Consider the following 14099-nt stretch of genomic DNA (forward strand, 5'->3'; position numbering starts at 1 on the left):
CTGTTTCCACAGTGGCTGCAGCAATTTACTTTTCTAGCAACAGTGTGTAACGGTTTCCTTTTTCCCACATCCTCCCCAACACATGTTGACTTTTGACTTTTTAATAATAGCCGTTTTCTCTAGTGGTGTTTTCATAAATGTCTCTATAATGGTCAATCAACTTGTGAAAGCAAACTCTTTCAGAAATGTGCTCTTCTCTTCCCAGGTGCCTTATGTTGATTTTCCTGTCAGCTTGGGCATGACATAAACAATTGCTTTTGCAAATTTCCACATTTTGTGTGATTGGGAAGCACACAGGATAAAATTACTTTCAGACTTATTTTCAAACTATTTTCAATATTCAAAAATCAGTGTGCATCACCATTTGGGCATGGAAGTGTTCAATTATATTCATTCTAATAAATGCAATTTCCAAATCACAATATTGTATTTTCAGTGGGAAATATGAGTTGGAGCATAAAGTCAACGTACAAACGTAAGGAAAGAGGTTATGATGAAGGATGTGACAATCCAGTTGAGCCTGTGGTTGTAAGTGCTTTAACAGTTGATTTTTTTGGTGGGGGAGGGGTATAGCTCAGTAGTAGAGTGGGTGATTAATATGTACAATGTCCTGGGTTCAGTCCCTAGTACTTCCATCAATAAATGAATGAACATTTGATGTTTTTATTAGTAGAAATTATATTTTGTGAAAAGATGTTGAACTAACAGAGACGCACTTTGAAAGGTCTTCTGTGTGATACAGAACGTTGATCCAGGAAGATGACATTCTGATGTTGTCTTGATGGATGCTGTTATATTCCCTGGGAATATAACTGATGACTTCCTTCCCATACTTATAAACAACGAATTCACACATCCCTCCCAACATTGAGTAAAATAGCTTCCAAAATCCTTGTAACTTTTCTTAGAGTAGCGTCTCTGTTGGAAAAGTAAGTTTATTAAAAGTAAGTATACCAACTAGTATTGAAGAAGTAATTTTAGATTTGCTTATAGTCAAATATATCTCTGTATTCTGTATATTTATTTTGTTGACATTTAATGGTAACAAAACTTTTTATTTGCACACACATATGTGTAGGCCCACGGTGATAAGCAACCTGAAGAATGGGAGCCACCAAGTACAAGTCAGGACATTAGACCTGGTGAAGAGGAAAAGGATGAAGGAGCATCTTCATTTCAAGGTGAAGGGAAATGGAAGAGGAATGCCTCTTTTGGGTGTGTGTGTGTGTGTATGTGTATGTGTTTGTTTGTGTGTATGTGTGTGTTGTGTATGTGTATGTCTCATACGTGGTGATATGCCAATAAGAGAAAGAAAGAAAACAGTAGAAATGGATTCCAAACACTGCCTGAAAATTGGCTGGAAAATTGAAGAGAGTATAGTTTGCAGCTTCAGCCAATCCTTCACTAGAATACATTTCCTCCATTTTATAAATGCAAAAATTGAAACTCAGGGATCGTGTTTAATAGAGAGCACTTGACTCTTGATGACAAAATTTGTATTTCATTGCAAAGTTTGTGTATTACTGCAACCTATGTTATTGTGAAAAAAAAAAAAAAGGTGAATGATTTTGCTTAACACTCAAATGTGTGTACTATAATTCAGCTCCGTTTTGGCCCAGGAGTAGATAGGTCAAGTGGAGCAGGATGGAGACTTCAGAAATGAATCATGAATGATGGCCACTGTTAATTGATATTTTTAATGGTAAGTTAGATAAAAGCTGGGTAATTCAGGATACTGGCATACAAGTAACTGGTTTTATATAAAATTAATGCAGCTTTTAAAAGGTGGGTGTATACTTCTATGGTCAGAAAAATCAAAAGATTAGTTATTTTAAGATTAACATGAGACAAATTATTTTTCCTGGATATCTAGTATTTTGAAACAAAATATTTACATAATTCCTGCCACTGTTAAAGGATTCTAGACTGTAACTCACAACAATGCCAGTTCATTTCTTTCTACCCGATTTCCTTTATGCTCACTGCTAGACAGTATATTTTCTGTTATTCATAAATAATTTTGGTATTAATTTTGGTACTTTCTTCTACATGGGTGTCATTTGTGGAATGTTGCATAGAGGACCTTTGGACCTAAATATAGCGTTAGTTTTTCTTTTTAATTGAAGTGTAATCAATTTGCAAAGTTGTGTTAATTTCTGGTGTAAAGCCTAGTGATGTGTATAGTTATGTATATAAATTTTCATATTTTTTAGTTAAAGACTGTTACAAACATTGAATATAGTTGCTTGTGCTGCACATTAGGACCTTGTTCATCTGTTTCATTTATATATAGTAGTTACTGTCTGCAAATCCAGAGCTTCCAGTATATCCCTCCACCTCGTCTTTCCCCATGGAAATCAGAAGTTTGTTTTCTATGTCTGGGAGTCAGTTTCTGTTTTGTAAATAAGCACATTTGTGTTATTTTTTTAGATTCCATATATAAGTGATATTGTATGGTATTTTTTTTTCTCTTCTGGCTTACTTCACTTAGAATGACATTCTCCAGGGCCATCTGTGTTGCTGCATATGACATTATTTCATTTCTAATGCTGAGTAGTATTCCACTGTGTGTCTGTGTGTGTATATTTTTAAGATACCTCTACGGTTTCCACAGTGGCTGCAGCAATTTACATTCCCAGCAACAGTTGACAAGAGTTTCCTTTTTTCCACATCTTCTCCAAGAACATGTTGTCTTTTGACTTTTTGATAATAGCCATTTTCTCTAGTAGCATTTTCCTAAATATCTCCATGATGGTGAACCATGTTGTGAAACTCAACCCTTTCAGAAATGTTTTATTGTCTTTTCCTCATGTGCCTATGGTGATTTTTCTGTCAGCTTGGGCATGACATAAACAATTGCTTTTGCAAGTTGCCAGATGTGGTGTGACTTGGAAAGTCACACACAATTAAATTACCGTGAGACTTATTTTCAATATTTTCCAATTAAAATTAGGTTGCATCGCCTTTTGGCCACTGAAGTATTGAAATATAATTATTCTCTTAAATGTATTTTCCAAAGTACAAGTATTTTATTTTCAGTGGGAAATATCTTTCGGAGAGTAAAGTCAACATACAGACCTAGGAAAAGAAGTTATGATCAAGCATTTGTCAATCCAGTTGTGCCTGTGGTTGTAAGTGTTTTGACAATTGATTTTATTTTTCTGGAGGGGAGTGGTATAGCTCAGTGTTAGAGTGTGTGCTTAACATGTACACGTCCTGCGTACAATCCCTATTACCTCCATTAATAATAAATAAAACATTTGATGTTTTTTATTAGTAGAAATTAATTTCTGTGATAAAGTTGTGGAACTAATACAGGTATACCCTTGAAAGGTCCTTCTGTGTGATACAGAACGTTGATCTAGATGGATGAATTTCTGGTGTTGCCTGGATGGATGCTGTTATATTCCCAGGGAATATAACTGATGACTTCCTTCTCATGCTTATTAACAACCGATTGCACACATCCCTCCCAACATAGATTAAAATAGCTCTCCAAGTGCTTGTAACATTCCTTGGAGTAGCATCACCATGGGGAAAAGTAAGTTTATGAAGAAAAATTATACCCAATAGTATTGGAGAAATATCTTTCGATTTACTGATAGTAATATATCTGTGTATTGTGTATATTTATATTGTTGGCATGTGTTAGTAACAAAACTTTTTAATTTACACACACATATGCTGTAGGCCCATGGTGATAAGCAACCTCAAGAATGGGAGCCACCAACTACAAGTCAGGACATTAGACCTGGTGAAGAGAAAAAGGATGAAGGAGCATCTGCAGTGGAAGGTGAAGGGAAAGGAGAGGAATGCCTCTTGTGGGGTGTGTGTTTGTGTGTGTGTGTGTGTGTGTATGCATATGTCTCATGCATGTTGATATGCCAATAACAGAAGGAAAGAAAACAGCAGAAGGGATCTCAAACACTGCCTGGAGAATTGACTGGAAAAGTGAAGAGAGTAGTTTGCAGCTTTAGGAGAATCCTTCACTAGAATAAATTGCCCCACCCCCTTATAAATGAGAAAATTGAGGCACACGGATCTTTTTTATCAGAGAGCAGTTGACTATTGAATACAAAATTTGTATTTCATGCCAAAGTTTGTGTCTTTCCTGCCACGTGTTATCCTGAAAAAAAAAGGTGAATGATTTTGCTTTATAACTCAAATGTCTGTAGTATAATTTAGCTCAGTTTTGGCCCAAGAGTTGATAGTTAATGGAGTACAATAGAGAGTTCCGAAATGAGGCATGAGTGATGGCTCCTGTCTCTTTAATTGAAATTTTTATATGTTAAGTTTGATAAAAGCTGGATAATTTAGGATACTTGAATACAAGTAGCTGGTTTTATATGACTTTAATGCAGCTTTTAAATGGTTGTCATACCCTTTAAGGTCGGAAAAATCCACAGGTCAATTATTCTAAGATTAACATGAGACAAATTATTTTTTTTGGACATCTAGTATTTTGAAACAAAACATTTGTATAACTCAGACCACTCTTAAAGGATTCCAGATTGTAACTTACAACAATGTCGGTTCATTTCTTTCTACCCCATTTCCTTTATGCTCACTGCTAGACAGTGTATTTGCTGCTATTCATAAATAATTTTGGTATTAATTTAGGTAGTTTTTTCTAAATGCGTTTCATTTGTGGAATGTTGCATACAGGACGTTTGGACCTATATATAGCTTTAATTTTTTTAAATTGAAATGTAGTCGATTTGCAATGTTGTGCTAATTTCTGGTATAAATCATAGTGATTCAATTATGTATATATGTTTTCATATGTTTTCATTATAGGCTATTACAAAGTATTGAGTATAGTTCCCTGTGCTGCACAGTAGGACCTTGTTTAGCTGTTTTATTTATATATAGTAGTTACTATCTGCAAATCCGGAACTCCCAGTTTATCCCTCCACCTCGCCTTTCCCCATGGTAACCATATGTTTGTTTTCTATGTCTGCGAGTCTGTTTCTGTTTTGTAAATAAGCTCATTTATGTCATTTTAAAAAGATTCCACATATCAGTGATATCATATTATATTTTTCTTTCTGTTTCTGGCTTACTTCACTTGGAATCAAATTCTCCTGGGCCATCTATGTTGCTGTGTATGACATTATTTCATTTTTTATTGATGAGTAGTATTCCATTGTCTATATATATACATATATATACACCACATCTTCTTTATCCCTTTGTCTGTTGATAACATTGAGGTAGCTTCCATATCTTGGCAGTTGTAAGTAGTGCTGGTATGAACAGTGGGGTGCACATATCTTCTTGAATTAGTGTTTTTCTTTCTTTTCAATAGATACTCAGGAGTGGAATTGCTAAGGCACTTGTGGTAGTTCTATTTGTAGTTTTTTGAGACACCTCTACTGTTTCCACAGTGGCTGCAGCAATTTACATTCCCAGCAACAGTGGGCAAGGGTTTCCTTTTTCCACATCCTCCCCGATACTTGATGTCTTTCCACTTTTTGATAATAGCCATTTTCTGTAGTAGTATTTTCTTAAATATCTCCATGATGGTGAATCACGTTGTGAAACCCAACCCTTTCAGAAACGTGTTTCTTGTGTTTTCCCATGTGTCCTATGGTGATTTTTCTGTCAGCTTGGGCATGACATAAACAATTGCTTTTGCAAGTTGTCAGATGTGGTATGATTGGAAAGCACACACAATTAAATTACCTTGAGACTTATTTTCAAAATTCAAAAATTAGTGTGCATCACCATTTGGCCATGGAAGTGTTCAGATATAATTATCCTCTTAAATGCATTTTCCAAAGCACAATATTTTATTTTCAGTGGGAGATATCTTTCGGAGAGTAAAGTCAACATACAAACCTAGGAAAAGAAGTTATGATCAAGCATGTGTCAATCTAGTTGGGCCTGTGGCTGTAAGTGTTTTGACAATTGGTTTTTTGGGTGGGGAGTGAGTGGTATAGCTCAGTGGTAGAGTGTGTGCTTAACATGTACAGTGTCCTGGGTACAATCCCCATTACCTCCATTAATAAATAAATAAAACATTTGATGTTTTTATTAGTAGAAATTAATTTTTGTAAAACATTGTGGAACCAATACAGATACACCTTGAAAGGTCTTCTGTGTGATACAGAACGTTGATCCAGGGGGATGATGTTCTGGTGTTGCCTGGATAGATGCTGTTATATTCCCTGGGAATATAACTGATGACTTCCTTCTCATGCTTATTAACAACTGATCACACACATCCCTCACAACATAGATTAAAATAGCTTCCAAAGTGCTAGTAACTTTCCTTGGAGTAGCATCACCATGGGAAAAGTAAGTTTATGAAGAAAAATTATACCCAATAGTATTGGAGAAATATGTTTTGATTTACTGATAGTCAAATGTATCTCTGTGTTGTGTATATTTTGTATTGTTGGCATGTGTTAGTAACTGACCTTTTTAATTTACACACACATATGTGTAGGCCCACGGTGATAAGCAACCTCAAGAATGGGAGCCACCAACTACAAGTCAGGACATTAGACCTGGTAAAGCCAAAGAGGATGAAGGAGCATCTGCAGTTGAAGGTGAAGGAAAAGGAAAGAGGGATGCATCTTGTGGGAATGTGTGTGTGTGTGTGTGTGTGTCATGCATGTTGAGATGCCAATAACAGAAGGAAGGGAAACAGCAGAAAGGGATATTAAACACTCCCTGAGAATTGACTGGAAAAGTGAAGAGAGTGCAGTTTGCATCTTAGGGCAATCCTTCACTAGAATGAATTTCCCCCTTCTTTATAAATGAGAAAACTGAGGCACACGGATCTTGTTTATCAGAGAGCAGTTGACTATTGAATACAAAATTTGTCTTCCATGCCAAAATTTGTGTCTTTCTCCCACCTATTTTATCGTAAATAATGGTGAATGTTTGTGCTTAAAACTCAGATGAATGTACCATGATTTAGCTCAGTTTTGGCCCAGGAGTAGATAGTTCAATGGAGTTGGATAGAGACATCAGAAATGAATCATGAATGATGGCCACTGTTTCTTTAATTGATATTGTTAAATGGTAAGTTTGATAAAGGCTAGATAATTTAGGATACTTGTGTACAAGTAGCTGGTTTTATATGATCTTAATCCACCTTTTAAAAGGTGGTTAAATCCTTCTATGGTTAGAAAAACCCAAAGCTGAATTATTCCAATCAGCATGAGATAAATTATTTTTCCTGGATATGTAGTATTTTGAAACAAAACATTTGTATAACTCAGGCCACTGTTAAAGGATTCCAGATTGTAACTGACAACAATGTCGATTCATTTCTTTCTACCCCGTTTCCTTTATGCTCACTGCTAGACACTATATTTGCTATTATTCATGAATAATTTTGGTATTAATTTTGGTACTTTTTTCTACATGGGTTTCATTTGTGGAATGTTGCATAGAGGACTTTTGGACCTAAATATAGCTTTCATTTTTTTTAATTGAAGTGCAATCGATTTGTGACATTGTGTTAACTTCTAGTGTAAAGCATAGTGATTCAGTTATGTATATAAGTTTCCATATTTATTCATTATAGGCTATTAAAAAGCATTGAGCATAGTTCCCTGTGCTGTATAGTAGGACCCTGTTTATTTGTTTTATTTATATATAGTAGTTAATATCTGGAAATCCAAAACTGCCAGTTTATCCCTCCACCTCGCCTTTCCCCATGGTAACCATTTGTTTGTTTTCTATGTCTGTCTGTTTCTGTTTCGTAAATAAGCTCATTTATGTCATTTGAAAAAGATTCCACATATCAGTGATATCATATGATATTTCTCTGTCCCTTTCTGGCTTACTTCACTTGGAATGACCTTCTCCAGGGCCATGTATGTTGCTGCATATGACATTATTTCAGTTTTTTTTTGCGCTGAGTAGTATTCCATTGTGTATATATAGGACATCTTCTTTTCTAATCATCTGTCGATGGACAGTTAGGCTGCTTCCATGTCTTGGCTGTTGTAAATAGTGCGCCTATGAGCATTGGGGTGTGTGTTTCCAAAATAGAGTTTCCTTCGAATGTATGCCCAGGAGTGGGATTGCTGTATCATAGGGTAAGTCTATTTTTAATTTTATGTGGAATCTCCATACTGTTTTCCATAGTGGCTGCATCAAATTACATTCCCACCAGCAGGTGAGGAGGGTTCCCTTTTGTCTGCACAACCTGCTGCATTTATCATTTGTGGACTTTTGAATGATGATCATTTTGACTGGTGTGAGATGACACCTCACTGTAGGTTTAATTTGCATTTCTCTGATAATTAGCAACATTTAGCATTCTTCTCATACCTATCGGCGATTTGTACGTCTTCATTGGAGAAATGTTTGTTTAGGCCTTCTGCCCATTTCTTGATTGAGTTGTTTGGGTTTTTTTGTTACTGAGTTGTATGGGCTCTTTATGTATTCTGGAAATTAAGTCCTTGTCAGTCACGTTGTTTGCAAATATTTTCTACCAGTCCATAAGTTTCCTTTGCTGTACAAAATCTTATATGTTTCATTCGATCCCATTTGTTTGTATTTCCTTTTTTTCTGTTGCCTGGGTTGCATCTCCTAGGAGAACATTGCTAAGATTTATGTCTGAGAATGTTTGTGTATGTTTTCTTCTAGAGGTTTACACTGTTTTGTCTTATGTTTAAGTATTTAAGCCATTTTGAGTTTATTTTTGTGTACACGGTGAGGGAGGATTGTAACATCGTTGATTTACATGCGGCTGTGCAGCTTCCCCAACACCACTAGCTGAAGAGGCCGTCTTTTCTCCATTGTATATTCTTGCCTCCTTTGTCAAAGATTAATTGACCATAAGTGTGTAGGTTTATTTCTGGGCTCTCTGTTCTGTTCCATTGATCCACGTGTCTGTTTTTATGCCAAAACCATGTTGTTTTGATTCCTGTAGCCCAGTATTCTTGTCTGAGGTTTGGGGGGGTTATTCGTCCAGCTTCGTTCTATTTCTTCAGTAGAGGGGAGGGTATACCTCAAGTGATACAGCACATGCTTAGCCTGGATGAGGTCCTGGGTTCAATCCCCAGTACCTCCTCTAAGAATAAAGAAAGAAGCCTAATTACCTGCCCCCTGCCAAAAATAAAAAAAAACCTCGTCTTCCTCAAGTACAATGCAGTTGTCAAGTATTCACTTTAATTTTTCCTTTATATTCCCAAAAAACATAAAATTTACAGAAAAGTTGCAAGAATGGTACAGTTAACTCATCTATTTTCACCTCAATTTGCCAAGTATTAAATTTTTACCACATTGGTTTCATATCCTCTTCCCTCTCCCCTCCCCATGTGTGTATATGTATACACACACATACACACTTATTGATATGTTTGTTATTATTAAGACTGAGTCATTTAGATAAAGTTTCAACTGTTATGACCCTTTAGCCTAAGTCCATTAGTGTATATATATAGCCTTAGAAGAAAGAAAAAGTCATTCTCTTGGCTAATCACTGTCCTAAATCAGGAAATTCAACCATAGGAAAATGCAATCATTAAAATTTTCTCAGTGTATACTCAGATTTCCCCAGTTGTCCCTATACTTCCCTTGATAGAATTTTGCTTTTGATCCAGAGTCCAGTCCAGGATCATGCATTGCATTTAGTTGTCATGTCTATTTAGTCTTCTTTCGTCTGGAATAATTCTTCAGTTTTTCTGTCATTCATGACACTGACATTTTGGAAGAGGATACAGCAGTTGGTTTGCAGAATGTTAATCAATTTGAGGTATTGTCTGAGTCTTTTTCCCCTACTCAACACTTACTGTTTAATCATTCCATGTAACATGCTGAGTAAACTGAGAGACATGGTTTCAACCTTGAGCTCACAGTCTAGTGAGAGACCCAAACAAATCACTGATAAGTACAGTCACACGTATAACACAGACAGGTACAAAGGGAGCACCTAAGTTGTGTGAGGGCAGTCTTGGGAAAGGAAGAGGATAATGAAACCCTGGTTTCTTAGTTTCTGGTAACAGACTCCTGAAATAATGCTCTTGTGGTTCTTCAGCATCACATTTGTTTCCACACGAGCCTAAGGCTTTTATTTCGTGAACAGTGAAAGAGTGAATGTTATCAACTCTTATTCGCATCTCATGTTTCAGTTCTTAAATTGATCAACTTTTTATTTGCAAGGGCCTGTCCCGGAAGCTGATCAACGGGAAGTGGCTAAGCCAAAGACTAGGCGTGAGCGTGGTCGCGGTTTCAATGGGAAGAGACTGCCAAAGCCAGAGCCCTTTTAAAATGCCAGAAGCAGGTATGTTCTCCATTAAGTGTGCAAATTATAGGGTGTCTGTTTCCACAATATACTATTTTTAATGATACAGGGGTAACAGTACTGTTTCTTTATAACTGAGTTCACTTATAAAGGTGATTTGAAATGTAGTTTCGACCTTAAGTGCCTGACTTACTGGACTATCAGGTATAGAAACAAATTTGTTAAAGCCATACTGGATTATAAAAGATGAAAATATTTTCTTACTTTTAAGTATGAGTCCTTTAACCAACAGTTGTTAAATTTCACATGCTTTTGTAGAGTTCTGCGTTTAACATACACGTAGTGCATTTGTAACACACATCAGTTTGTATGACATATGCTGAAGCCTTGAAGTAGGTTCCAGTACCAGCTCTAACCCAATTTCTGTGACTCTGGGCCAATCCCTTAACTTCTAAACCCATCTTTGCTCGTATAAAAATAGTGAATTCAAATCAGATATTTAAAAATCATTTTCAGGTCTGATTTTTGCATACTCTGTTTCTGTTGCATTGAACACGAAGATACATGATTTTATTTATGATAAATCATCAAACTCTGACCTGAGTCAAGTTACAACACCTGAGTGGACGTTTCCTCACTACTAAGAAAAGGAACACTTTGCTTGACGGTTGTTTTTCTGTAGGAGTTGTGAATGCCCATCCTCAGATTCCGCCAAATTCTGAAATCTCTGGCTCTCAACAATTGCATTTTGTCTTTTTTTCCTTCCAGTTTTTATTGATATATAATGGACAAAAATGTGAACAGTTGCATTTTAAATCCTTCCCCAAATGAAGCCTCAAATGACTAATTACTAAACTTTCAAGAGACAATCTAGTTTCTAGTCTCTATGTCTGATCAGGTAGAGAAAGTGCAGATAGTCAGTGATGCTCAAGGCGGGTGCAGGATGCATATGCTTAGCACACTTTCTATCCCACTGTCCACTGTCAGTCTTAATGAGCCAGTCTTCCTAAGAAAATGTAGGCACTATGATATAATCATCTCTAACCATGTGACATGTGGCATGAAAATTTTGTGTCCCGAGGTATCAGGTTGGTAAGATTGAAATGCAAAGACCATAACTGAAGTACTTCCTGAGTAATCAAGTTAAGTGTGTCTTACGTGTGTGTTTTGCAGATTACCAACTATTAATTACATAGCTTCTGAATTTAAAGGAAGCACTTGATGTTTAGGAAGTAAAATGCCTTTCACTGCATTCCTAGCCCATTCCAAACTCTTTACATTAAAAGATAGTTTTCAGGCTACTTTCAGGAACCTATTGAATATGGTTAAAATATACTCATGGGAAGATCATAGCCTTCAATACATATGCTATTAAAAAAGGAAAAGATTATAAATTACATGTGCGTCCAATATAAAAAATAATCAAAGGTCAAAAAAGTGTAGACCTAAGGGAAAAGGAAGGAGAGTCTTAAGAAAATGCTTAAAGTGTGAGCATTAGGAAAAGGAAAAATAATCCAAGTAATCAATAAATCAAAGAGCTTGCTCTTTTAGAAAATATTTGTGAGTAGAAGATCCACTAGTTTAGAGAGTCTTGCAGAGAGTAGACAGAAGGCCAAGTATACCTAATAAGGAACACGAAAAAGACGCAAGCAGATATGGAGTATGTTATCTGTCTCTCTTTACCTTTCTATGTGTACATATGGCTTTCCAGGTTTTTCCCCCTTTTTTCCACCCCACTTTCTGTCTTTGTTCCAGGCTGTGAGAAACGGTACTATTTTCCTTCACAATTTGATGTTACCTTTGATGGTACTGACTTAAAACTAGTGGAACTATTTGATACATTATACAAACTGGAGTGCTTTTAAGAATGTAAAGAGCCACCGTTCATAATTACAGCAGGAGTATGGATGAAAACAGGGACAAATGGTTAACCTACTACCACATAAGGGTGACTTACGCTAGCTCCTAGAAACAGTTTTGCACTTTTCCACAGACGGAGCCGAAACAAATGCAATACTAGCCTTTCTCTTTATTTCATTTAAGCAATTCTAAGTGTGATGTTACTGTTTTAGATATCCTATATTCAGAATGTTATTCAAGTCAACGCATTTATATGAAATTTTAAAAATTCCTTCTGTTTCCTAGGTGTTTCACTTGTTTTGATTTTTACTAAAAGTATAAAAAATGTTGCTTTCCACTTAAAACTACCTCGGAATAGAAGTATTGGGTTTAGTCAGTTCTGAACTTGAACAGTCGGTTTGTTTCTCTGTACCAGTAGAAAGAATGATGTGTTTAGCAAATATTATTAATGTGTCTGAAAGTCTACCTTCAGAGTCTCTACAGAGGTTTAACTGGATATAAGCCAAGGGTCACCCTTAGGGTTCTGGTTTTAGTCCATGTTATAAAACTGAAACTGTAGTGTCCTCTGTATGCTTTAGTGCCATCTAAATAAAATTTTAAGTAATATTCCCAAATGTTATCTTACAGATGAAGGGAAACCACAGGTTGAAACGAAGACAAGCTGTAACCATGTAGGGTGTTCTTATGTTGGAAATGTACCTGTTCAAATTCTCTCAATAAAGTTTTGCGGTTTTGTGCAAAGAATTCTTGCACATCTTTTGTTAATTTTATTCCTAGGTATTTGATTCTGTTGAAAATTGTTCCTGTTTTGGAAATATTATATTTTGTTTGATCTGCTATAGAGAGACATATAGTGTTACAGAAAAATATGACTAGATTACTAAACCTTTTGGGGGCAATTTATCGGGAGACAGAGAAAAGAAATATCCCTTAAGCCTCATGGCAAAATGCCACAACATCCCCTGCAAATACCTGTCCTTTGGAGTTATTTAGAGGTTGGGAGGGAGCAGCAACAAGTACATTTCCTCTGCAAAATCTGTTGGCCTGACTGTCACAGATTTCACTCAGAACCGCACAACTGCCTGATTCCAGCCCTATACCCCTATTAATACAAAACGGCAGCAGGTTACATCTCGCAGCTCCCATTTGTATCCTCAGACACCAAAAACAGTTATGAAAAAAGACCTTACTTAGAATTCACCCTGCTTAAGGAATGATAGAGCTTTAATTATGATCAGCAATCATTTCTCCCTCTTACATAGGGTCAAAAATATTTCCTGATCTAAAAGGACTGAAATTCTATGGTTCAAATTAAAAAATGTGACTAAATGTCAGGTATCCTAATTTGGCAGAAAATATATGAGAAGTTCCTAGGCCTAGACCTGGATGAAAGGATTAGAATGTAGGAAGAAGGAATGGGACCAGGACAGCTTGCTGAGGCAAAATGACTTGGGTCCTGCCTACTCTGTCTCCTTATAGGCCATGGTATGGAATAGCCATTGGTTTTGATCCTGGCTCTAACATACACTGTGTGATGTTGGGAAAGGTAACTATGTCCTTCGAGTCTGTTTCCTCATTTCTAAATTAGGAATTAAAATATTTACACTAAATTACCACTGTGGTGAATAAGGGAAATAACGTATGGATACATGTGGTGTTTTCCATGGGGACTGTTACATTGGTGGGGCAGAGAGACTCATAAACAGAAGGGCAGTTGAAGTGCAAAAGGGGAGCACAGGGAAGGGACCTAGGAAAAAAGTGGTGAGTGGGGGTGGCCACAAGCAGGAGGAAAATAAGGAGCGGAGACTCACGAGGGTGGAAGAAGTCAACTGGGCTTCCCATACTCACTGATCACTGGGTTCACATACTTGATTCTGTTGCTGCAAGGCCAAGTGACATCTATGCCTTACTCTTAAAACTAAAATAACCAGATTGACAGTGTTGTTTATTCAAGAAGTGTTTACTGAGAGCTTAGTTTTTTCCTCAGCCCCTTTGTATATGGGAAGACCTTAGCGAATTAGCCAAAGGA

General features: G+C 36.5%; 1 long non-coding RNA gene across 7 annotated transcripts in view; it reads left to right on the forward strand.

The window, feature by feature from the left end:
• LOC106730947 overlaps window positions 1-12715 on the forward strand; it is a 30141-nt gene extending 17426 nt beyond the window's left edge. For 4 of the 7 annotated variants that reach the window (XR_004317881.1, XR_004317882.1, XR_004317878.1 and 1 more), the window contains exons 2-7: window positions 437-528; window positions 1079-1181; window positions 3040-3131; window positions 6452-6554; window positions 10129-10249; window positions 11966-12715. This is a non-coding gene — a long non-coding RNA (uncharacterized LOC106730947). Of the gene's footprint in view, window positions 1-436; window positions 529-1078; window positions 1182-3039; window positions 3132-3690; window positions 3796-6451; window positions 6555-10128; window positions 10250-11965 lie in introns of those variants that run through there. The other 3 variants (XR_004317877.1, XR_004317880.1, XR_004317879.1) reach the window with 3 other exon arrangements.
• The last annotated feature ends 1384 nt before the right edge of the window (window positions 12716-14099 follow it).

Source organism: Camelus ferus, chromosome X, assembly GCF_009834535.1.
Source record: "Camelus ferus isolate YT-003-E chromosome X, BCGSAC_Cfer_1.0, whole genome shotgun sequence".
Taxonomy (NCBI): domain Eukaryota; kingdom Metazoa; phylum Chordata; class Mammalia; order Artiodactyla; family Camelidae; genus Camelus; species Camelus ferus.